The sequence below is a fragment of the Eleutherodactylus coqui genome, chromosome 2 (assembly GCF_035609145.1).
Source record: "Eleutherodactylus coqui strain aEleCoq1 chromosome 2, aEleCoq1.hap1, whole genome shotgun sequence".
Classification (NCBI taxonomy): Eukaryota; Metazoa; Chordata; class Amphibia; order Anura; family Eleutherodactylidae; genus Eleutherodactylus; species Eleutherodactylus coqui.
The window spans coordinates 343,100,270-343,127,013 of record NC_089838.1 but is presented as its reverse complement, the minus strand read 5'-3'; the positions used below and the strand labels follow the sequence as shown (position 1 = coordinate 343,127,013).

The 26,744-nt window shown below is 32.3% G+C and overlaps 1 protein-coding gene across 2 annotated transcripts in view; it reads left to right on the top strand.

The window, feature by feature from the left end:
- Positions 1 to 26,744, top strand: part of LOC136613085 (beta-1,3-galactosyltransferase 5-like) — a 173,799-nt gene that overhangs the window by 82,113 nt on the left and 64,942 nt on the right. The gene's annotated exons all lie outside the window — the stretch shown is intronic.

The following is a 26,744-nucleotide window of genomic DNA, read 5'->3' as shown; positions in this document are numbered from 1 at the left end:
TTATAGTAGTTATATTCTTGTACCTAGGGGCAGTATTATAGTAATTATATTCTTGTACATAGGGGGCAGTATTATAGTAGTTATATTCTTGTACATGGGAGGCAGTATTATAGTAGTTATATTCTTGTACATAGGGGGGAGTATTATAGTAGTTATATTCTTGTACATAGGAGGCAGTATTATAGTAGTTATATTCTTGTACATAGGAGCAGCATTATAGTAGTTATATTCTTGTACATAGGGAGCAGTATTATAGTAGTTATATTCTTGTACATAGGGGCAGTATTATAGTATTTATATTCTTGTACATGGGAGGCAGTATTATAGTAGTTATATTCTTGTTCATAGGGGGCAGTATTATAGTAGTTATATTCTTGTACATAGGAGCAGTATTATAGTAGTTATATTCTTGTACGTAGGAGGCAGTATTATAGTAGTTATATTCTTGTACATAGGGGGCTGTATTATAGTAGTCATAGTCTTGTACATAGTGCAGTATTATAGTAGTTATATTCTTGTACATAGGAGGTAGAATTATAGTAGTTATATTCTTGTACATAGGGGGCAGTATTATAGTAGTTATATTCTTGTACATAGGGGGCAGTATTATAGTAGTTATATTCTTGTACATAGGAGGCAGTATTATAGTAGTTATATTCTTGTACATTGGGAGCAGTATTATAGTAGTTATATTCTTGTACATAGGAGGCAGTATTATAGTAGTTATATTCTTGTACATAGGAGGCAGTATTATAGTAGTTATATTCTTGTACATAGGGGGCAGTATTATAGTAGTTATATTCTTGTACATAGGGGCAGTATTATAGTAGTTATATTCTTGCACATAGGAGCAGTATTATAGTAGTTATATTCTTGTACATAGGGGGCAGTATTATAGTAGTTATATTCTTGTACGTAGGGGGCAGTATTATAGTAGTTATATCCTTGTACATATGGAGCAGTATTATAGTAGTTATATTATTGTACATAGGGGGCAGTATTATAGTAGTTATATTCTTGTACATATGGAGCAGTATTAAGGTAGTTATATTCTTGTACATAGGGAGCAGTATTACAGTAGTTCTATTCTTGTACATAGGGGCAGCAATATAGTAGGTATATTCTTGTACATAGGGAGCAGTATTATAGTAGTTATATTCCTGTACATAGGGGGCAGTATTATAGTAGTTATATTCTTGTATATAGGGGGCAGTATTATAGTAGTTATATTCTTGTACATAGGGGGCAGTATTATAATAGTTATATTCTTGTACATAGGGGGCAGTATTATAGTAGTTATAGTCTTGTACATAGGGGGCAGTATTATAGTAGTTATATTCTTGTACATAGGGGCAGTATTATAGTAGTTATAGTCTTGTACATAGGAGCAGTATTATAGTAGTTATATTCTTGAACATAGGGGGCAGTATTATAGTAGTTATAGTCTTGTACATAGGAGTAGTATTATAGTAGTTATATTCTTGTACATAGGAGGCAGTATTATAGTAGTTATATTCTTGTACATAGGGGGCAGTATTATAGTAGTTATATTCTTGTACATAGGGAGCAGTATTATAGTAGTTATATTCTTGTACATAGGGGGCAGTATTATAGTAGTTATATTCTTGTACATAGGAGCAGTATTATAGTAGTTATATTCTAGTATATAGGGGGCAGTATTATAGTAGTTATATTCTTGTACATAGGGGGCAGTATTATAGTAGTTATATTCTTGTACATAGGGGGCAGTATTATAGTAGTTATATTCTTGTACATAGGGGGCAGTATTATAGTAGTTATATTCTTGTACGTAGGAGCAGTATTATAGTAGTTATATTCTTGTATATAGGGGGCAGTATTACAGTAGTTATATTCTTGAACATGGGGGGCAGTATTATAGTAGTTATATTCTTGTACATAGGGGGCAGTATTATAGTAGTTGTATTCTTGTACATAGGGGGCAGTATTATAGTAGTTATATTCTTGTACATGCGAGGCAGTATTATAGTAGTTATTTTCTTGTACATAGGGGGCAGTATTATAGTAGTTATATTCTTGTACATAGGAGCAGTATTATAGTAGTTATATTCTTGTACATAGGAGGCAGTATTATAGTAGTTATATTCTTGTACATAGGGGGCTGTATTATAGTAGTTATAGTCTTGTACCTAGGGGGCTGTATTATAGTAGTTATAGTCTTGTACATAGTGCAGTATTATAGTAGTTATAGTCTTGTACATAGGAGGTAGAATTATAGTAGGTATATTCTTGTACATAAGGGGCATTATTATAGTAGGTATATTCTTGTACATAGGGGGCAGTTTTATAGTAGTTATATTCTTGTACATGGGAGGCAGTATTATAGTAGTTATATTCTTGTACATAGGGGGCAGTATTATAGTAGTTATATTCTTGTACATAGGAGGCAGTATTATAGTAGTTATATTCTTGTACATAGGAGGCAGTATTATAGTCGTTATATTCTTGTACATAGGGGACAGTATTATAGTAGTTATATTTTTGTACATAGGGGGCAGTATTATAGTAGTTACATTCTTGTACATGGGAGGCAGTATTATAGTAGTTATATTCTTGTTCATAGGGGGCAGTATTATAGTAGTTATATTCTTGTACATAGGGCAGTATTATAGTAGTTATATTCTTGTACATAGGGGCAGTATTATAGTAGTTATATTCTTGTACATAGGGGGCAGTATTATAGTAGTTATATTCTTGTACATGGGGGGCAGTATTATAGTAGTTATATTCTTGTACATTGGGAGCAGTATTACAGTAGTTATATTCTTGTACATAGGAGGCAGTATTATAGTAGTTATATTCTTGTACATAGGAGGCAGTATTATAGTAGTTATATTCTTGTACATAGGGGGCAGTATTATAGTAATAATAATAATCTTTATTTGTATAGCGCCAACTTATTCCGCAGTAGTTATATTCTTGTACATAGGGGCAGTATTATAGTAGTTATATTCTTGCACATAGGGGGCAGTATTATAGTAGTTATATTCTTGTACATAGGGGGCAGTATTATAGTAGTTATATTCATGTACGTAGGGGGCAGTATTATAGTAGTTATATCCTTGTACATATGGATCAGTATTATAGTAGTTATATTACTGTACATAGGGGGCAGTATTATAGTAGTTATATTCTTGTACATATGGAGCAGTATTAAGGTAGTTATATTCTTGTACATAGAGGGCAGTATTATAGTAGTTATATTCTTGTACATAGAGGGCAGTATTATAGTAGTTATATTCTTGTACATAGAGGGCAGAATTATAGTTGTTATATTCCTGTACATGGGGGGCAGTATTATAGTAGTTATATTCCTGTACATGGGGGGCAGTATTATAGTAGTTATATTCCTGTACATAGGGGCAGTATTATAGTAGTTATATTCTTGTACATAGGGAGCAGTATTACAGTAGTTCTATTCTTGTACATAGGGGCAGTAATATAGTAGTTATATTCTTGTACATAGGGGGCAGTATTATAGTAGTTATAGTCTTGTACATAGGAGTAGTATTATAGTAGTTATATTCTTGTACATGGGGGGCAGTATTATAGTAGTTATATTCTTGTATATAGGGGCAGTATTATAGTAGTTATATTCTTGTACATAGGAGTAGTATTATAATAGTTATATTCTTGTACATAGGAGGCAGTATTATAGTAGTTATATTCTTGTACATAGGAGGCAGTATTATAGTAGTTATATTCTTGTCCATAGGGAGCAGTATTATAGTAGTTCTATTCTTGTACATAGGGGGCAGTATTATAGTAGGTATATTCTTGTACATAGGGGCAGTATTATAGTAGTTATATTCTTGTACATAGGGAGCAGTATTATAGTAGTTACATTCTTGTACATAGGGGGCAGAATTATAGTAGTTATATTCTTGTACATGGGAGGTAGTATTATAGTAGTTATATTCTTGTACATAGGGGCAATATTATAGTAGTTATATTCTTGTACAAAGGGGGCAGTATTATAGTAGTTATATTCTTGTACATAGGGGCAATATTATAGTAGTTATATTCTTGTACATAGGGGCAATATTATAGTAGATATATTCTTGTACATAGGGGGCAGTATTATAGTAGTTATATTCTTGCACATAGGGGGCAGTATTATAGTAGTTTTATTCTTGTACTTAGGGGGCAGTATTATAGTAGTTATATTCTTGTACATAGGGAGCAGTATTATAGTAGTTATATTCTTGTACATAGCAGGCAGTATTATAGTAGTTATATTCTTGTACATAGGGGAAGTATTATAGTAGTTATATTCTTGTACATGGGGGGCAGTATTATAGTAGTTATATTCTTGTACATAGGGGGCAGTATTATAGTAGTTATATTCTTGTACATGGGGGGCAGTATTATAGTAGTTATATTCTTGTACATTGGGAGCAGTATTACAGTAGTTATATTCTTGTACATAGGAGGCAGTATTATAGTAGTTATATTCTTGTACATAGGAGGCAGTATTATAGTAGTTATATTCTTGTACATAGGGGGCAGTATTATAGTAATAATAATAATTTTTATTTGTATAGCGCCAACTTATTCCGCAGTAGTTATATTCTTGTACATAGGGGCAGTATTATAGTAGTTATATTCTTGCACATAGGAGCAGTATTATAGTAGTTATATTCTTGTACATAGGGGGCAGTATTATAGTAGTTATATTCATGTACGTAGGGGGCAGTATTATAGTAGTTATATCCTTGTACATATGGATCAGTATTATAGTAGTTATATTATTGTACATAGGGGGCAGTATTATAGTAGTTATATTCTTGTACATATGGAGCAGTATTAAGGTAGTTATATTCTTGTACATAGAGGGCAGTATTATAGTAGTTATATTCTTGTACATAGAGGGCAGTATTATAGTAGTTATATTCTTGTACATAGAGGGCAGAATTATAGTTGTTATATTCCTGTACATGGGGGGCAGTATTATAGTAGTTATATTCCTGTACATGGGGGGCAGTATTATAGTAGTTATATTCCTGTACATAGGGGCAGTATTATAGTAGTTATATTCTTGTACATAGGGAGCAGTATTACAGTAGTTCTATTCTTGTACATAGGGGCAGTAATATAGTAGTTATATTCTTGTACATAGGGGGCAGTATTATAGTAGTTATAGTCTTGTACATAGGAGTAGTATTATAGTAGTTATATTCTTGTACATGGGGGGCAGTATTATAGTAGTTATATTCTTGTATATAGGGGCAGTATTATAGTAGTTATATTCTTGTACATAGGAGTAGTATTATAATAGTTATATTCTTGTACATAGGAGGCAGTATTATAGTAGTTATATTCTTGTACATAGGAGGCAGTATTATAGTAGTTATATTCTTGTCCATAGGGAGCAGTATTATAGTAGTTCTATTCTTGTACATAGGGGGCAGTATTATAGTAGGTATATTCTTGTACATAGGGGCAGTATTATAGTAGTTATATTCTTGTACATAGGGAGCAGTATTATAGTAGTTACATTCTTGTACATAGGGGGCAGAATTATAGTAGTTATATTCTTGTACATGGGAGGTAGTATTATAGTAGTTATATTCTTGTACATAGGGGCAATATTATAGTAGTTATATTCTTGTACAAAGGGGGCAGTATTATAGTAGTTATATTCTTGTACATAGGGGCAATATTATAGTAGTTATATTCTTGTACATAGGGGCAATATTATAGTAGATATATTCTTGTACATAGGGGGCAGTATTATAGTAGTTATATTCTTGCACATAGGGGGCAGTATTATAGTAGTTTTATTCTTGTACTTAGGGGGCAGTATTATAGTAGTTATATTCTTGTACATAGGGAGCAGTATTATAGTAGTTATATTCTTGTACATAGCAGGCAGTATTATAGTAGTTATATTCTTGTACATAGGGGAAGTATTATAGTAGTTATATTCTTGTACATAGGGGGCAGTATTATAGTAGTTATATTCTTGTACATGGGGGGCAGTATTATAGTAGTTCTATTCTTGTACATGGGGGGCAGTATTATAGTAGTTATATTCTTGTACATAGGGGGCAGTATTATAGTAGTTATATTCTTGTACATAGGGGCAATATTATAGTAGTTATATTCATGTACATGCGAGGCAGTATTATAGTACTTATATTCTTGTACCTAGGGGCAGTATTATAGTAATTATATTCTTGTACATAGGGAGCAGTATTATAGTAGTTATATTCTTGTACATGGGAGGCAGTATTATAGTAGTTATATTCTTGTACATAGGAGGCAGTATTATAGTCGTTATATTCTTGTACATAGGGGACAGTATTATAGTAGTTATATTTTTGTACATAGGGGGCAGTATTATAGTAGTTACATTCTTGTACATGGGAGGCAGTATTATAGTAGTTATATTCTTGTTCATAGGGGGCAGTATTATAGTAGTTATATTCTTGTACATAGGGCAGTATTATAGTAGTTATATTCTTGTACATAGGGGCAGTATTATAGTAGTTATATTCTTGTACATAGGGGGCAGTATTATAGTAGTTATATTCTTGTACATGGGGGGCAGTATTATAGTAGTTATATTCTTGTACATTGGGAGCAGTATTACAGTAGTTATATTCTTGTACATAGGAGGCAGTATTATAGTAGTTATATTCTTGTACATAGGAGGCAGTATTATAGTAGTTATATTCTTGTACATAGGGGGCAGTATTATAGTAATAATAATAATCTTTATTTGTATAGCGCCAACTTATTCCGCAGTAGTTATATTCTTGTACATAGGGGCAGTATTATAGTAGTTATATTCTTGCACATAGGAGCAGTATTATAGTAGTTATATTCTTGTACATAGGGGGCAGTATTATAGTAGTTATATTCATGTACGTAGGGGGCAGTATTATAGTAGTTATATCCTTGTACATATGGATCAGTATTATAGTAGTTATATTATTGTACATAGGGGGCAGTATTATAGTAGTTATATTCTTGTACATATGGAGCAGTATTAAGGTAGTTATATTCTTGTACATAGAGGGCAGTATTATAGTAGTTATATTCTTGTACATAGAGGGCAGTATTATAGTAGTTATATTCTTGTACATAGAGGGCAGAATTATAGTTGTTATATTCCTGTACATGGGGGGCAGTATTATAGTAGTTATATTCCTGTACATGGGGGGCAGTATTATAGTAGTTATATTCCTGTACATAGGGGCAGTATTATAGTAGTTATATTCTTGTACATAGGGAGCAGTATTACAGTAGTTCTATTCTTGTACATAGGGGCAGTAATATAGTAGTTATATTCTTGTACATAGGGGGCAGTATTATAGTAGTTATAGTCTTGTACATAGGAGTAGTATTATAGTAGTTATATTCTTGTACATGGGGGGCAGTATTATAGTAGTTATATTCTTGTATATAGGGGCAGTATTATAGTAGTTATATTCTTGTACATAGGAGTAGTATTATAATAGTTATATTCTTGTACATAGGAGGCAGTATTATAGTAGTTATATTCTTGTACATAGGAGGCAGTATTATAGTAGTTATATTCTTGTCCATAGGGAGCAGTATTATAGTAGTTCTATTCTTGTACATAGGGGGCAGTATTATAGTAGGTATATTCTTGTACATAGGGGCAGTATTATAGTAGTTATATTCTTGTACATAGGGAGCAGTATTATAGTAGTTACATTCTTGTACATAGGGGGCAGAATTATAGTAGTTATATTCTTGTACATGGGAGGTAGTATTATAGTAGTTATATTCTTGTACATAGGGGCAATATTATAGTAGTTATATTCTTGTACAAAGGGGGCAGTATTATAGTAGTTATATTCTTGTACATAGGGGCAATATTATAGTAGTTATATTCTTGTACATAGGGGCAATATTATAGTAGATATATTCTTGTACATAGGGGGCAGTATTATAGTAGTTATATTCTTGCACATAGGGGGCAGTATTATAGTAGTTTTATTCTTGTACTTAGGGGGCAGTATTATAGTAGTTATATTCTTGTACATAGGGAGCAGTATTATAGTAGTTATATTCTTGTACATAGCAGGCAGTATTATAGTAGTTATATTCTTGTACATAGGGGAAGTATTATAGTAGTTATATTCTTGTACATAGGGGGCAGTATTATAGTAGTTATATTCTTGTACATGGGGGCAGTATTATAGTAGTTCTATTCTTGTACATGGGGGGCAGTATTATAGTAGTTATATTCTTGTACATAGGGGGCAGTATTATAGTAGTTATATTCTTGTACATAGGGGGCAATATTATAGTAGTTATATTCATGTACATGCGAGGCAGTATTATAGTACTTATATTCTTGTACCTAGGGGCAGTATTATAGTAATTATATTCTTGTACATAGGGAGCAGTATTATAGTAGTTATATTCTTGTACATGGGAGGCAGTATTATAGTAGTTATATTCTTGTACATAGGGGGCAGTATTATAGTAGTTATATTCTTGTACATAGGAGGCAGTATTATAGTAGTTATATTCTTGTACATAGGAGCAGCTTTATAGTAGTTATATTCTTGTACATAGGGAGCAGAATTATAGTAGTTATATTCTTGTACATTGGGGGCAGTATTATTGTAGTTAAATTCTTGTACATTGGGGGCAGTATTATAGTAGTTATATTCTTGTACATAGGAGGCAGTATTATAGTAGTTATATTCTTGTACATAGGGGGCAGTATTATAGTAGTTATATTCTTGTACATAGGAGGCAGTATTATAGTAGATATATTATTGTACATAGGAGCAGTATTATAGTAGTTATATTCTTGTACATAGGGGGCAGTATTATAGTAGTTATATACTTGTACACAGGGGGCAGTATTATAGTAGTTATACTCCTGTACATATGGGGCAGTATTATAGTACTTTTATTCTTGTACATAGGGGGCAGTATTATAGTAGTTATATTCTTGTACATAGGAGCAGTATTATAGTAGTTATATTCTTGTACATTGGGGGCAGTATTATAGTAGTTATATTCTTGCACATAGGGGCAGTATTATAGTAGTTATATTCTTGTACATGGGGGGCAGTATTATAGTAGTTATATTCTTGTACATGGGGGGCAGTATTATAGTAGTAATATTCTTGTACATAGGGGGCAGTATTATAGTAGTTATATTCTTGTACATAGAGGGCAATATTATAGTAGTTATATTCATGTTCATGCGAGGCAGTATTATAGTAGTTATATTCTTGTACCTAGGGGCAGTATTATAGTAATTATATTCTTGTACATAGGCGGCAGTATTATAGTAGTTATATTCTTGTACATGGGAGGCAGTATTATAGTAGTTATATTCTTGTACATAGGGGGGAGTATTATAGTAGTTATATTCTTGTACATAGGAGGCAGTATTATAGTAGTTATATTCTTGTACATAGGAGCAGCATTATAGTAGTTATATTCTTGTACATAGGGAGCAGTATTATAGTAGTTATATTCTTGTACATAGGGGCAGTATTATAGTATTTATATTCTTGTACATGGGAGGCAGTATTATAGTAGTTATATTCTTGTTCATAGGGGGCAGTATTATAGTAGTTATATTCTTGTACATAGGAGCAGTATTATAGTAGTTATATTCTTGTACGTAGGAGGCAGTATTATAGTAGTTATATTCTTGTACATAGGGGGCTGTATTATAGTAGTCATAGTCTTGTACATAGTGCAGTATTATAGTAGTTATATTCTTGTACATAGGAGGTAGAATTATAGTAGTTATATTCTTGTACATAGGGGGCAGTATTATAGTAGTTATATTCTTGTACATAGGGGGCAGTATTATAGTAGTTATATTCTTGTACATAGGAGGCAGTATTATAGTAGTTATATTCTTGTACATTGGGAGCAGTATTATAGTAGTTATATTCTTGTACATAGGAGGCAGTATTATAGTAGTTATATTCTTGTACATAGGAGGCAGTATTATAGTAGTTATATTCTTGTACATAGGGGGCAGTATTATAGTAGTTATATTCTTGTACATAGGGGCAGTATTATAGTAGTTATATTCTTGCACATAGGAGCAGTATTATAGTAGTTATATTCTTGTACATAGGGGGCAGTATTATAGTAGTTATATTCTTGTACGTAGGGGGCAGTATTATAGTAGTTATATCCTTGTACATATGGAGCAGTATTATAGTAGTTATATTATTGTACATAGGGGGCAGTATTATAGTAGTTATATTCTTGTACATATGGAGCAGTATTAAGGTAGTTATATTCTTGTACATAGGGAGCAGTATTACAGTAGTTCTATTCTTGTACATAGGGGCAGCAATATAGTAGGTATATTCTTGTACATAGGGAGCAGTATTATAGTAGTTATATTCCTGTACATAGGGGGCAGTATTATAGTAGTTATATTCTTGTATATAGGGGGCAGTATTATAGTAGTTATATTCTTGTACATAGGGGGCAGTATTATAATAGTTATATTCTTGTACATAGGGGGCAGTATTATAGTAGTTATAGTCTTGTACATAGGGGGCAGTATTATAGTAGTTATATTCTTGTACATAGGGGCAGTATTATAGTAGTTATAGTCTTGTACATAGGAGCAGTATTATAGTAGTTATATTCTTGTACATAGGGGGCAGTATTATAGTAGTTATAGTCTTGTACATAGGAGTAGTATTATAGTAGTTATATTCTTGTACATAGGAGGCAGTATTATAGTAGTTATATTCTTGTACATAGGGGGCAGTATTATAGTAGTTATATTCTTGTACATAGGGAGCAGTATTATAGTAGTTATATTCTTGTACATAGGGGGCAGTATTATAGTAGTTATATTCTTGTACATAGGAGCAGTATTATAGTAGTTATATTCTAGTATATAGGGGGCAGTATTATAGTAGTTATATTCTTGTACATAGGGGGCAATATTATAGTAGTTATATTCTTGTACATAGGGGGCAGTATTATAGTAGTTATATTCTTGTACATAGGGGGCAGTATTATAGTAGTTATATTCTTGTACGTAGGAGCAGTATTATAGTAGTTATATTCTTGTATATAGGGGGCAGTATTACAGTAGTTATATTCTTGAACATGGGGGGCAGTATTATAGTAGTTATATTCTTGTACATAGGGGGCAGTATTATAGTAGTTGTATTCTTGTACATAGGGGGCAGTATTATAGTAGTTATATTCTTGTACATGCGAGGCAGTATTATAGTAGTTATATTCTTGTACATAGGGGGCAGTATTATAGTAGTTATATTCTTGTACATAGGAGCAGTATTATAGTAGTTATATTCTTGTACATAGGAGGCAGTATTATAGTAGTTATATTCTTGTACATAGGGGGCTGTATTATAGTAGTTATAGTCTTGTACCTAGGGGGCTGTATTATAGTAGTTATAGTCTTGTACATAGTGCAGTATTATAGTAGTTATAGTCTTGTACATAGGAGGTAGAATTATAGTAGGTATATTCTTGTACATAAGGGGCATTATTATAGTAGGTATATTCTTGTACATAGGGGGCAGTTTTATAGTAGTTATATTCTTGTACATGGGAGGCAGTATTATAGTAGTTATATTCTTGTACATAGGGGGCAGTATTATAGTAGTTATATTCTTGTACATAGGAGGCAGTATTATAGTAGTTATATTCTTGTACATAGGAGGCAGTATTATAGTCGTTATATTCTTGTACATAGGGGACAGTATTATAGTAGTTATATTTTTGTACATAGGGGGCAGTATTATAGTAGTTACATTCTTGTACATGGGAGGCAGTATTATAGTAGTTATATTCTTGTTCATAGGGGGCAGTATTATAGTAGTTATATTCTTGTACATAGGGCAGTATTATAGTAGTTATATTCTTGTACATAGGGGCAGTATTATAGTAGTTATATTCTTGTACATAGGGGGCAGTATTATAGTAGTTATATTCTTGTACATGGGGGGCAGTATTATAGTAGTTATATTCTTGTACATTGGGAGCAGTATTACAGTAGTTATATTCTTGTACATAGGAGGCAGTATTATAGTAGTTATATTCTTGTACATAGGAGGCAGTATTATAGTAGTTATATTCTTGTACATAGGGGGCAGTATTATAGTAATAATAATAATCTTTATTTGTATAGCGCCAACTTATTCCGCAGTAGTTATATTCTTGTACATAGGGGCAGTATTATAGTAGTTATATTCTTGCACATAGGAGCAGTATTATAGTAGTTATATTCTTGTACATAGGGGGCAGTATTATAGTAGTTATATTCATGTACGTAGGGGGCAGTATTATAGTAGTTATATCCTTGTACATATGGATCAGTATTATAGTAGTTATATTATTGTACATAGGGGGCAGAATTATAGTAGTTATATTCTTGTACATATGGAGCAGTATTAAGGTAGTTATATTCTTGTACATAGAGGGCAGTATTATAGTAGTTATATTCTTGTACATAGAGGGCAGTATTATAGTAGTTATATTCTTGTACATAGAGGGCAGAATTATAGTTGTTATATTCCTGTACATGGGGGGCAGTATTATAGTAGTTATATTCCTGTACATGGGGGGCAGTATTATAGTAGTTATATTCCTGTACATAGGGGCAGTATTATAGTAGTTATATTCTTGTACATAGGGAGCAGTATTACAGTAGTTCTATTCTTGTACATAGGGGCAGTAATATAGTAGTTATATTCTTGTACATAGGGGGCAGTATTATAGTAGTTATAGTCTTGTACATAGGAGTAGTATTATAGTAGTTATATTCTTGTACATGGGGGGCAGTATTATAGTAGTTATATTCTTGTATATAGGGGCAGTATTATAGTAGTTATATTCTTGTACATAGGAGTAGTATTATAATAGTTATATTCTTGTACATAGGAGGCAGTATTATAGTAGTTATATTCTTGTACATAGGAGGCAGTATTATAGTAGTTATATTCTTGTCCATAGGGAGCAGTATTATAGTAGTTCTATTCTTGTACATAGGGGGCAGTATTATAGTAGGTATATTCTTGTACATAGGGGCAGTATTATAGTAGTTATATTCTTGTACATAGGGAGCAGTATTATAGTAGTTACATTCTTGTACATAGGGGGCAGAATTATAGTAGTTATATTCTTGTACATGGGAGGTAGTATTATAGTAGTTATATTCTTGTACATAGGGGCAATATTATAGTAGTTATATTCTTGTACAAAGGGGGCAGTATTATAGTAGTTATATTCTTGTACATAGGGGCAATATTATAGTAGTTATATTCTTGTACATAGGGGCAATATTATAGTAGATATATTCTTGTACATAGGGGGCAGTATTATAGTAGTTATATTCTTGCACATAGGGGGCAGTATTATAGTAGTTTTATTCTTGTACTTAGGGGGCAGTATTATAGTAGTTATATTCTTGTACATAGGGAGCAGTATTATAGTAGTTATATTCTTGTACATAGCAGGCAGTATTATAGTAGTTATATTCTTGTACATAGGGGAAGTATTATAGTAGTTATATTCTTGTACATAGGGGGCAGTATTATAGTAGTTATATTCTTGTACATGGGGGGCAGTATTATAGTAGTTCTATTCTTGTACATGGGGGGCAGTATTATAGTAGTTATATTCTTGTACATAGGGGGCAGTATTATAGTAGTTATATTCTTGTACATAGGGGGCAATATTATAGTAGTTATATTCATGTACATGCGAGGCAGTATTATAGTACTTATATTCTTGTACCTAGGGGCAGTATTATAGTAATTATATTCTTGTACATAGGGAGCAGTATTATAGTAGTTATATTCTTGTACATGGGAGGCAGTATTATAGTAGTTATATTCTTGTACATAGGGGGCAGTATTATAGTAGTTATATTCTTGTACATAGGAGGCAGTATTATAGTAGTTATATTCTTGTACATAGGAGCAGCTTTATAGTAGTTATATTCTTGTACATAGGGAGCAGAATTATAGTAGTTATATTCTTGTACATTGGGGGCAGTATTATTGTAGTTAAATTCTTGTACATTGGGGGCAGTATTATAGTAGTTATATTCTTGTACATAGGAGGCAGTATTATAGTAGTTATATTCTTGTACATAGGGGGCAGTATTATAGTAGTTATATTCTTGTACATAGGAGGCAGTATTATAGTAGATATATTATTGTACATAGGAGCAGTATTATAGTAGTTATATTCTTGTACATAGGGGGCAGTATTATAGTAGTTATATACTTGTACACAGGGGGCAGTATTATAGTAGTTATACTCCTGTACATATGGGGCAGTATTATAGTACTTTTATTCTTGTACATAGGGGGCAGTATTATAGTAGTTATATTCTTGTACATAGGAGCAGTATTATAGTAGTTAAATTCTTGTACATTGGGGGCAGTATTATAGTAGTTATATTCTTGTACATAGGGGGCAGTATTATAGTAGTTATATTCTTGTACATGGGGGGCAGTATTATAGTAGTTATATTCTTGTACATGGGGGGCAGTATTATAGTAGTAATATTCTTGTACATAGGGGGCAGTATTATAGTAGTTATATTCTTGTACATAGAGGGCAATATTATAGTAGTTATATTCATGTTCATGCGAGGCAGTATTATAGTAGTTATATTCTTGTACCTAGGGGCAGTATTATAGTAATTATATTCTTGTACATAGGGGGCAGTATTATAGTAGTTATATTCTTGTACATGGGAGGCAGTATTATAGTAGTTATATTCTTGTACATAGGGGGGAGTATTATAGTAGTTATATTCTTGTACATAGGAGGCAGTATTATAGTAGTTATATTCTTGTACATAGGAGCAGCATTATAGTAGTTATATTCTTGTACATAGGGAGCAGTATTATAGTAGTTATATTCTTGTACATAGGGGCAGTATTATAGTATTTATATTCTTGTACATGGGAGGCAGTATTATAGTAGTTATATTCTTGTTCATAGGGGGCAGTATTATAGTAGTTATATTCTTGTACATAGGAGCAGTATTATAGTAGTTATATTCTTGTACGTAGGAGGCAGTATTATAGTAGTTATATTCTTGTACATAGGGGGCTGTATTATAGTAGTCATAGTCTTGTACATAGTGCAGTATTATAGTAGTTATATTCTTGTACATAGGAGGTAGAATTATAGTAGTTATATTCTTGTACATAGGGGGCAGTATTATAGTAGTTATATTCTTGTACATAGGGGGCAGTATTATAGTAGTTATATTCTTGTACATAGGAGGCAGTATTATAGTAGTTATATTCTTGTACATTGGGAGCAGTATTATAGTAGTTATATTCTTGTACATAGGAGGCAGTATTATAGTAGTTATATTCTTGTACATAGGAGGCAGTATTATAGTAGTTATATTCTTGTACATAGGGGGCAGTATTATAGTAGTTATATTCTTGTACATAGGGGCAGTATTATAGTAGTTATATTCTTGCACATAGGAGCAGTATTATAGTAGTTATATTCTTGTACATAGGGGGCAGTATTATAGTAGTTATATTCTTGTACGTAGGGGGCAGTATTATAGTAGTTATATCCTTGTACATATGGAGCAGTATTACAGTAGTTCTATTCTTGTACATAGGGGCAGCAATATAGTAGGTATATTCTTGTACATAGGGAGCAGTATTATAGTAGTTATATTCCTGTACATAGGGGGCAGTATTATAGTAGTTATATTCTTGTATATAGGGGGCAGTATTATAGTAGTTATATTCTTGTACATAGGGGGCAGTATTATAATAGTTATATTCTTGTACATAGGGGGCAGTATTATAGTAGTTATATTCTTGTACATATGGAGCAGTATTAAGGTAGTTATATTCTTGTACATAGGGAGCAGTATTACAGTAGTTCTATTCTTGTACATAGGGGCAGCAATATAGTAGGTATATTCTTGTACATAGGGAGCAGTATTATAGTAGTTATATTCCTGTACATAGGGGGCAGTATTATAGTAGTTATATTCTTGTATATAGGGGGCAGTATTATAGTAGTTATATTCTTGTACATAGGGGGCAGTATTATAATAGTTATATTCTTGTACATAGGGGGCAGTATTATAGTAGTTATAGTCTTGTACATAGGGGGCAGTATTATAGTAGTTATATTCCTGTACATAGGGGCAGTATTATAGTAGTTATAGTCTTGTACATAGGAGCAGTATTATAGTAGTTATATTCTTGTACATAGGGGGCAGTATTATAGTAGTTATAGTCTTGTACATAGGAGTAGTATTATAGTAGTTATATTCTTGTACATAGGAGGCGGTATTATAGTAGTTATATTCTTGTACATAGGGGGCAGTATTATAGTAGTTATATTCTTGTACATAGGGAGCAGTATTATAGTAGTTATATTCTTGTACATAGGGGGCAGTATTATAGTAGTTATATTCTTGTACATAGGAGCAGTATTATAGTAGTTATATTCTTGTACGTAGGAGCAGTATTATAGTAGTTATATTCTTGTACATAGGGGGCAGTATTATAGTAGTTATATTCTTGTACATAGAGGGCAGTATTATAGTAGTTATATTCCTGTACATAGGGGGCAGTATTATAGTAGTTATATTCTTGTACATAGGAGCAGTATTATAGTAGTTATATTCTTGTACATAGGGGGCAGTATTATAGTAGTTATATTCTTGTACATAGGGGGCAGTATTATAGTAGTTATATTCTTGTACATAGGGGCAGTATTATAGGAGTTATATTCTTGTACATAGAAGGCAGTATTATAGTAGTTATATTCTTGTACATAGGGAGCAGTATTATAGTAGTTATATTCTTGTACACAGGGGGCAGTATTATAGTAGTTACATTCTTGTACATAGGAGGCAGTATTATAGTAGTTATATTCTTGTAAATAGCAGCAGTATTATAGTAGTTATATTCTTGTACATAGGGGGCAGTATTATAGTAGGTATATTCTTGTACATAGAGAGCAGTATAATAGTAGATATATTCTTGTACATAGGGGGCAGTATTATAGTAGTTATATTCTTGTACATAGGGGCAGTATTATAGTAGTTATATTATTGTACATAGGGGGCAGTATTATAGTAGTTATATTCTTGTACATATGGAGCAGTATTAAGGTAGTTATATTCTTGTACATAGGGAGCAGTATTACAGTAGTTCTATTCTTGTACATAGGGGCAGCAATATAGTAGGTATATTCTTGTACATAGGGAGCAGTATTATAGTAGTTATATTCCTGTACATAGGGGGCAGTATTATAGTAGTTATATTCTTGTATATAGGGGGCAGTATTATAGTAGTTATATTCTTGTACATAGGGGGCAGTATTATAATAGTTATATTCTTGTACATAGGGGGCAGTATTATAGTAGTTATAGTCTTGTACATAGGGGGCAGTATTATAGTAGTTATATTCTTGTACATAGGGGCAGTATTATAGTAGTTATAGTCTTGTACATAGGAGCAGTATTATAGTAGTTATATTCTTGTACATAGGGGGCAGTATTATAGTAGTTATAGTCTTGTACATAGGAGTAGTATTATAGTAGTTATATTCTTGTACATAGGAGGCAGTATTATAGTAGTTATATTCTTGTACATAGGGGGCAGTATTATAGTAGTTATATTCTTGTACATAGGGAGCAGTATTATAGTAGTTATATTCTTGTACATAGGGGGCAGTATTATAGTAGTTATATTCTTGTACATAGGAGCAGTATTATAGTAGTTATATTCTTGTACGTAGGAGCAGTATTATAGTAGTTATATTCTTGTACATAGGGGGCAGTATTATAGTAGTTATATTCTTGTACATAGAGGGCAGTATTATAGTAGTTATATTCCTGTACATAGGGGGCAGTATTATAGTAGTTATATTCTTGTACATAGGAGCAGTATTATAGTAGTTAAATTCTTGTACATAGGGGGCAGTATTATAGTAGTTATATTCTTGTACATAGGGGGCAGTATTATAGTAGTTATATTCTTGTACATAGGGGCAGTATTATAGGAGTTATATTCTTGTACATAGAAGGCAGTATTATAGTAGTTATATTCTTGTACATAGGGAGCAGTATTATAGTAGTTATATTCTTGTACACAGGGGGCAGTATTATAGTAGTTACATTCTTGTACATAGGAGGCAGTATTATAGTAGTTATATTCTTGTAAATAGCAGCAGTATTATAGTAGTTATATTCTTGTACATAGGGGGCAGTATTATAGTAGGTATATTCTTGTACATAGAGAGCAGTATAATAGTAGATATATTCTTGTACATAGGGGGCAGTATTATAGTAGTTATATTCTTGTACATAGGGGCAGTATTATAGTATTTATATTCTTGTACATAGGAGCAGTATTATAGTAGTTATATTCTTGTACGTAGGGGGCAGTATTATAGTAGTTATATTCTTGTACATAGGGGGCAGTATTATGGTAGTTATATTCTTGTACATAGGGGGCAGTATTATAGTAGTTATATTCTTGTATATAGGGGGCAGTATTATAGTAGTTATATTCTTGTACATAGGAGGCAGTATTATAGTAGTTATATTCTTGTACATAGGGGGCAGTATTATACTAGTTATATTCTTGTACATAGGGGGCAGTATTATAGTAGTTATATTCTTGTACATAGGAGGCAGTATTATAGTAGTTATATTCTTGTACATAGGGGGCAGTTTTATAGTAGTTATATTCTTGTACATAAGGGGCTGTATTATAGTAGTTATATTCTTGTACATAGGGGGCAGTATTATAGTAGTTATATTCTTGTACATGCGAGGCAGTATTATAGTAATTATATTCTTGTACATAGGGGGCAGTATTATAGTAGTTACATTCTTGTACATGGGAGGCAGTATTATAGTAGTTATATTCTTGTACATAGGAGCAGTATTATAGTAGTTATATTCTTGTACATAGGAGCAGTATTATAGTAGTTATATTCTTGTACATAGGGGCAGTATTATAGGAGTTATATTCTTGTACATAGAAGGCAGTATTATAGTAGTTATAGTCTTGTACATAGGAGGCAGTATTATAGTAGTTATATTCTTGTACATAGGAGGCAGTATTATAGTAGTTATATTCTTCTACATGGGGGGCAGTATTATAGTCGTTATATTCTTGTACATAGGAGGCAGTATTATAGTAGTTATATTCTTGTACATAGTGCAGTATTATAGTAGTTATATTCTTGTACATAGGAGGTAGAATTATAGTAGTTATATTCTTGTACATAGGGGGCAGTATTATAGTAGTTATATTCTTGTACATGCGAGGCAGTATTATAGTAGTTATATTCTTGTACATAGGGGGCAGTATTATAGTAGTTACATTCTTGTACATGGGAGGCAGTATTATAGTAGTTATATTCTTGTTCATAGGGGGCAGTATTATAGTAGTTATATTCTTGTTCATAGGGGGCAGTATTATAGTAGTTATATTCTTGTACATGGGGGGCAGTATTATAGTAGTAATATTCTTGTACATAGGGGGCAGTATTATAGTAGTTATATTCTTGTACATAGAGGGCAATATTATAGTAGTTATATTCATGTTCATGCGAGGCAGTATTATAGTAGTTATATTCTTGTACCTAGGGGCAGTATTATAGTAATTATATTCTTGTACATAGGGGGCAGTATTATAGTAGTTATATTCTTGTACATGGGAGGCAGTATTATAGTAGTTATATTCTTGTACATAGGGGGGAGTATTATAGTAGTTATATTCTTGTACATAGGAGGCAGTATTATAGTAGTTATATTCTTGTACATAGGAGCAGCATTATAGTAGTTATATTCTTGTACATAGGGAGCAGTATTATAGTAGTTATATTCTTGTACATAGGGGCAGTATTATAGTATTTATATTCTTGTACATGGGAGGCAGTATTATAGTAGTTATATTCTTGTTCATCGGGGGCAGTATTATAGTAGTTATATTCTTGTACATAGGAGCAGTATTATAGTAGTTATATTCTTGTACGTAGGAGGCAGTATTATAGTAGTTATATTCTTGTACATAGGGGGCTGTATTATAGTAGTCATAGTCTTGTACATAGTGCAGTATTATAGTAGTTATATTCTTGTACATAGGAGGTAGAATTATAGTAGTTATATTCTTGTACATAGGGGGCAGTATTATAGTAGTTATATTCTTGTACATAGGGGGCAGTATTATAGTAGTTATATTCTTGTACATAGGAGGCAGTATTATAGTAGTTATATTCTTGTACATTGGGAGCAGTATTATAGTAGTTATATTCTTGTACATAGGAGGCAGTATTATAGTAGTTATATTCTTGTACATAGGAGGCAGTATTATAGTAGTTATATTCTTGTACATAGGGGGCAGTATTATAGTAGTTATATTCTTGTACATAGGGGCAGTATTATAGTAGTTATATTCTTGCACATAGGAGCAGTATTATAGTAGTTATATTCTTGTACATAGGGGGCAGTATTATAGTAGTTATATTCTTGTACGTAGGGGGCAGTATTATAGTAGTTATATCCTTGTACATATGGAGCAGTATTATAGTAGTTATATTATTGTACATAGGGGGCAGTATTATAGTAGTTATATTCTTGTACATATGGAGCAGTATTAAGGTAGTTATATTCTTGTACATAGGGAGCAGTATTACAGTAGTTCTATTCTTGTACATAGGGGCAGCAATATAGTAGGTATATTCTTGTACATAGGGAGCAGTATTATAGTAGTTATATTCCTGTACATAGGGGGCAGTATTATAGTAGTTATATTCTTGTATATAGGGGGCAGTATTATAGTAGTTATATTCTTGTACATAGGGGGCAGTATTATAATAGTTATATTCTTGTACATAGGGGGCAGTATTATAGTAGTTATAGTCTTGTACATAGGGGGCAGTATTATAGTAGTTATATTCTTGTACATAGGGGCAGTATTATAGTAGTTATAGTCTTGTACAAAAGGAGCAGTATTATAGTAGTTATATTCTTGTACATAGGGGGCAGTATTATAGTAGTTATAGTCTTGTACATAGGAGTAGTATTATAGTAGTTATATTCTTGTACATAGGAGGCAGTATTATAGTAGTTATATTCTTGTACATAGGGGGCAGTATTATAGTAGTTATATTCTTGTACATAGGGAGCAGTATTATAGTAGTTATATTCTTGTACATAGGGGGCAGTATTATAGTAGTTATATTCTTGTACATAGGAGCAGTATTATAGTAGTTATATTCTTGTACGTAGGAGCAGTATTATAGTAGTTATATTCTTGTACATAGGGGGCAGTATTATAGTAGTTATATTCTTGTACATAGAGGGCAGTATTATAGTAGTTATATTCCTGTACATAGGGGGCAGTATTATAGTAGTTATATTCTTGTACATAGGAGCAGTATTATAGTAGTTATATTCTTGTACATAGGGGGCAGTATTATAGTAGTTATATTCTTGTACATAGGGGGCAGTATTATAGTAGTTATATTCTTGTACATAGGGGCAGTATTATAGGAGTTATATTCTTGTACATAGAAGGCAGTATTATAGTAGTTATATTCTTGTACATAGGGAGCAGTATTATAGTAGTTATATTCTTGTACACAGGGGGCAGTATTATAGTAGTTATATTCTTGTACATAGGGGGCAGTATTATAGTAATAATAATAATCTTTATTTGTATAGCGCCAACTTATTCCGCAGTAGTTATATTCTTGTACATAGGGGCAGTATTATAGTAGTTATATTCTTGCACATAGGAGCAGTATTATAGTAGTTATATTCTTGTACATAGGGGGCAGTATTATAGTAGTTATATTCATGTACGTAGGGGGCAGTATTATAGTAGTTATATCCTTGTACATATGGATCAGTATTATAGTAGTTATATTATTGTACATAGGGGGCAGTATTATAGTAGTTATATTCTTGTACATATGGAGCAGTATTAAGGTAGTTATATTCTTGTACATAGAGGGCAGTATTATAGTAGTTATATTCTTGTACATAGAGGGCAGTATTATAGTAGTTATATTCTTGTACATAGAGGGCAGAATTATAGTTGTTATATTCCTGTACATGGGGGGCAGTATTATAGTAGTTATATTCCTGTACATGGGGGGCAGTATTATAGTAGTTATATTCCTGTACATAGGGGCAGTATTATAGTAGTTATATTCTTGTACATAGGGAGCAGTATTACAGTAGTTCTATTCTTGTACATAGGGGCAGTAATATAGTAGTTATATTCTTGTACATAGGGGGCAGTATTATAGTAGTTATAGTCTTGTACATAGGAGTAGTATTATAGTAGTTATATTCTTGTACATGGGGGGCAGTATTATAGTAGTTATATTCTTGTATATAGGGGCAGTATTATAGTAGTTATATTCTTGTACATAGGAGTAGTATTATAATGGTTATATTCTTGTACATAGGAGGCAGTATTATAGTAGTTATATTCTTGTACATAGGAGGCAGTATTATAGTAGTTATATTCTTGTCCATAGGGAGCAGTATTATAGTAGTTATATTCTTGTACATAGGGGGCAGTATTATAGTAGTTATATTCTTGTACATAGGAGCAGTATTATAGTAGTTATATTCTTGTACATAGGAGGCAGTATTATAGTAGTTATATTCTTGTACATAGGGGGCTGTATTATAGTAGTTATAGTCTTGTACATAGTGCAGTATTATAGTAGTTATAGTCTTGTACATAGGAGGTAGAATTATAGTAGTTCTATTCTTGTACATAAGGGGCATTATTATAGTAGGTATATTCTTGTACATAGGGGGCAGTTTTATAGTAGTTATATTCTTGTACATGGGAGGCAGTATTATAGTAGTTATATTCTTGTACAAAGGGGGCAGTATTATAGTAGTTATATTCTTGTACATAGGAGGCAGTATTATAGTAGTTATATTCTTGTACATAGGAGGCAGTATTATAGTCGTTATATTGTTGTACATAGGGGACAGTATTATAGTAGTTATATTTTTGTACATAGGGGGCAGTATTATAGTAGTTACATTCTTGTACATGGGAGGCAGTATTATAGTAGTTATATTCTTGTTCATAGGGGGCAGTATTATAGTAGTTATATTCTTGTACATAGGGCAGTATTATAGTAGTTATATTCTTGTACATAGGGGCAGTATTATAGTAGTTATATTCTTGTACATAGGGGGCAGTATTATAGTAGTTATATTCTTGTACATGGGGGGCAGTATTATAGTAGTTATATTCTTGTACATTGGGAGCAGTATTACAGTAGTTATATTCTTGTACATAGGAGGCAGTATTATAGTAGTTATATTCTTGTACATAGGAGGCAGTATTATAGTAGTTATATTCTTGTACATAGGGGGCAGTATTATAGTAATAATAATAATCTTTATTTGTATAGCGCCAACTTATTCCGCAGTAGTTATATTCTTGTACATAGGGGCAGTATTATAGTAGTTATATTCTTGCACATAGGAGCAGTATTATAGTAGTTATATTCTTGTACATAGGGGGCAGTATTATAGTAGTTATATTCATGTACGTAGGGGGCAGTATTATAGTAGTTATATCCTTGTACATATGGATCAGTATTATAGTAGTTATATTATTGTACATAGGGGGCAGTATTATAGTAGTTATATTCTTGTACATATGGAGCAGTATTAAGGTAGTTATATTCTTGTTCATAGAGGGCAGTATTATAGTAGTTATATTCTTGTACATAGAGGGCAGTATTATAGTAGTTATATTCTTGCACATAGAGGGCAGAATTATAGTTGTTATATTCCTGTACATGGGGGGCAGTATTATAGTAGTTATATTCCTGTACATGGGGGGCAGTATTATAGTAGTTATATTCCTGTACATAGGGGCAGTATTATAGTAGTTATATTCTTGTACATAGGGAGCAGTATTACAGTAGTTCTATTCTTGTACATAGGGGCAGTAATATAGTAGTTATATTCTTGTACATAGGAGGCAATTATAGTAGTTATATTCTTGTACATAGGGGCAATATTATAGTAGTTATATTCTTGTACATAGGGGCAATATTATAGTAGATATATTCTTGTACATAGGGGGCAGTATTATAGTAGTTATATTCTTGCACATAGGGGGCAGTATTATAGTAGTTTTATTCTTGTACTTAGGGGGCAGTATTATAGTAGTTATATTCTTGTACATAGGGGGCAGTATTATAGTAGTTATATTCTTGTACATAGCAGGCAGTATTATAGTAGTTATATTCTTGTACATAGGGGCAGTATTATAGTAGTTATATTCTTGTACATAGGGGGCAGTATTATAGTAGTTATATTCTTGTACATGGGGGGCAGTATTATAGTAGTTCTATTCTTGTACATGGGGGGCAGTATTATAGTAGTTATATTCTTGTACATAGGGGGCAGTATTATAGTAGTTATATTCTTGTACATAGGGGGCAATATTATAGTAGTTATTTTCATGTACATGCGAGGCAGTATTATAGTACTTATATTCTTGTACCTAGGGGCAGTATTATAGTAATTATATTCTTGTACATAGGGAGCAGTATTATAGTAGTTATATTCTTGTACATGGGAGGCAGTATTATAGTAGTTATATTCTTGTACATAGGGGGCAGTATTATAGTAGTTATATTCTTGTACATAGGAGGCAGTATTATAGTAGTTATATTCTTGTACATAGGAGCAGCTTTATAGTAGTTATATTCTTGTACATAGGGAGCAGAATTATAGTAGTTATATTCTTGTACATTGGGGGCAGTATTATTGTAGTTAAATTCTTGTACATTGGGGGCAGTATTATAGTAGTTATATTCTTGTACATAGGAGGCAGTATTATAGTAGTTATATTCTTGTACATAGGGGGCAGTATTATAGTAGTTATATTCTTGTACATAGGAGGCAGTATTATAGTAGATATATTATTGTACATAGGAGCAGTATTATAGTAGTTATATTCTTGTACATAGGGGGCAGTATTATAGTAGTTATATACTTGTACACAGGGGGCAGTATTATAGTAGTTATACTCCTGTACATATGGGGCAGTATTATAGTACTTTTATTCTTGTACATAGGGGGCAGTATTATAGTAGTTATATTCTTGTACATAGGAGCAGTATTATAGTAGTTAAATTCTTGTACATTGGGGGCAGTATTATAGTAGTTATATTCTTGTACATAGGGGGCAGTATTATAGTAGTTATATTCTTGTACATATGGAGCAGTATTAAGGTAGTTATATTCTTGTTCATAGAGGGCAGTATTATAGTAGTTATATTCTTGTACATAGAGGGCAGTATTATAGTAGTTATATTCTTGCACATAGAGGGCAGAATTATAGTTGTTATATTCCTGTACATGGGGGGCAGTATTATAGTAGTTATATTCCTGTACATGGGGGGCAGTATTATAGTAGTTATATTCCTGTACATAGGGGCAGTATTATAGTAGTTATATTCTTGTACATAGGGAGCAGTATTACAGTAGTTCTATTCTTGTACATAGGGGCAGTAATATAGTAGTTATATTCTTGTACATAGGAGGCAATTATAGTAGTTATATTCTTGTACATAGGGGCAATATTATAGTAGTTATATTCTTGTACATAGGGGCAATATTATAGTAGATATATTCTTGTACATAGGGGGCAGTATTATAGTAGTTATATTCTTGCACATAGGGGGCAGTATTATAGTAGTTTTATTCTTGTACTTAGGGGGCAGTATTATAGTAGTTATATTCTTGTACATAGGGGGCAGTATTATAGTAGTTATATTCTTGTACATAGCAGGCAGTATTATAGTAGTTATATTCTTGTACATAGGGGCAGTATTATAGTAGTTATATTCTTGTACATAGGGGGCAGTATTATAGTAGTTATATTCTTGTACATGGGGGGCAGTATTATAGTAGTTCTATTCTTGTACATGGGGGGCAGTATTATAGTAGTTATATTCTTGTACATAGGGGGCAGTATTATAGTAGTTATATTCTTGTACATAGGGGGCAATATTATAGTAGTTATTTTCATGTACATGCGAGGCAGTATTATAGTACTTATATTCTTGTACCTAGGGGCAGTATTATAGTAATTATATTCTTGTACATAGGGAGCAGTATTATAGTAGTTATATTCTTGTACATGGGAGGCAGTATTATAGTAGTTATATTCTTGTACATAGGGGGCAGTATTATAGTAGTTATATTCTTGTACATAGGAGGCAGTATTATAGTAGTTATATTCTTGTACATAGGAGCAGCTTTATAGTAGTTATATTCTTGTACATAGGGAGCAGAATTATAGTAGTTATATTCTTGTACATTGGGGGCAGTATTATTGTAGTTAAATTCTTGTACATTGGGGGCAGTATTATAGTAGTTATATTCTTGTACATAGGAGGCAGTATTATAGTAGTTATATTCTTGTACATAGGGGGCAGTATTATAGTAGTTATATTCTTGTACATAGGAGGCAGTATTATAGTAGATATATTATTGTACATAGGAGCAGTATTATAGTAGTTATATTCTTGTACATAGGGGGCAGTATTATAGTAGTTATATACTTGTACACAGGGGGCAGTATTATAGTAGTTATACTCCTGTACATATGGGGCAGTATTATAGTACTTTTATTCTTGTACATAGGGGGCAGTATTATAGTAGTTATATTCTTGTA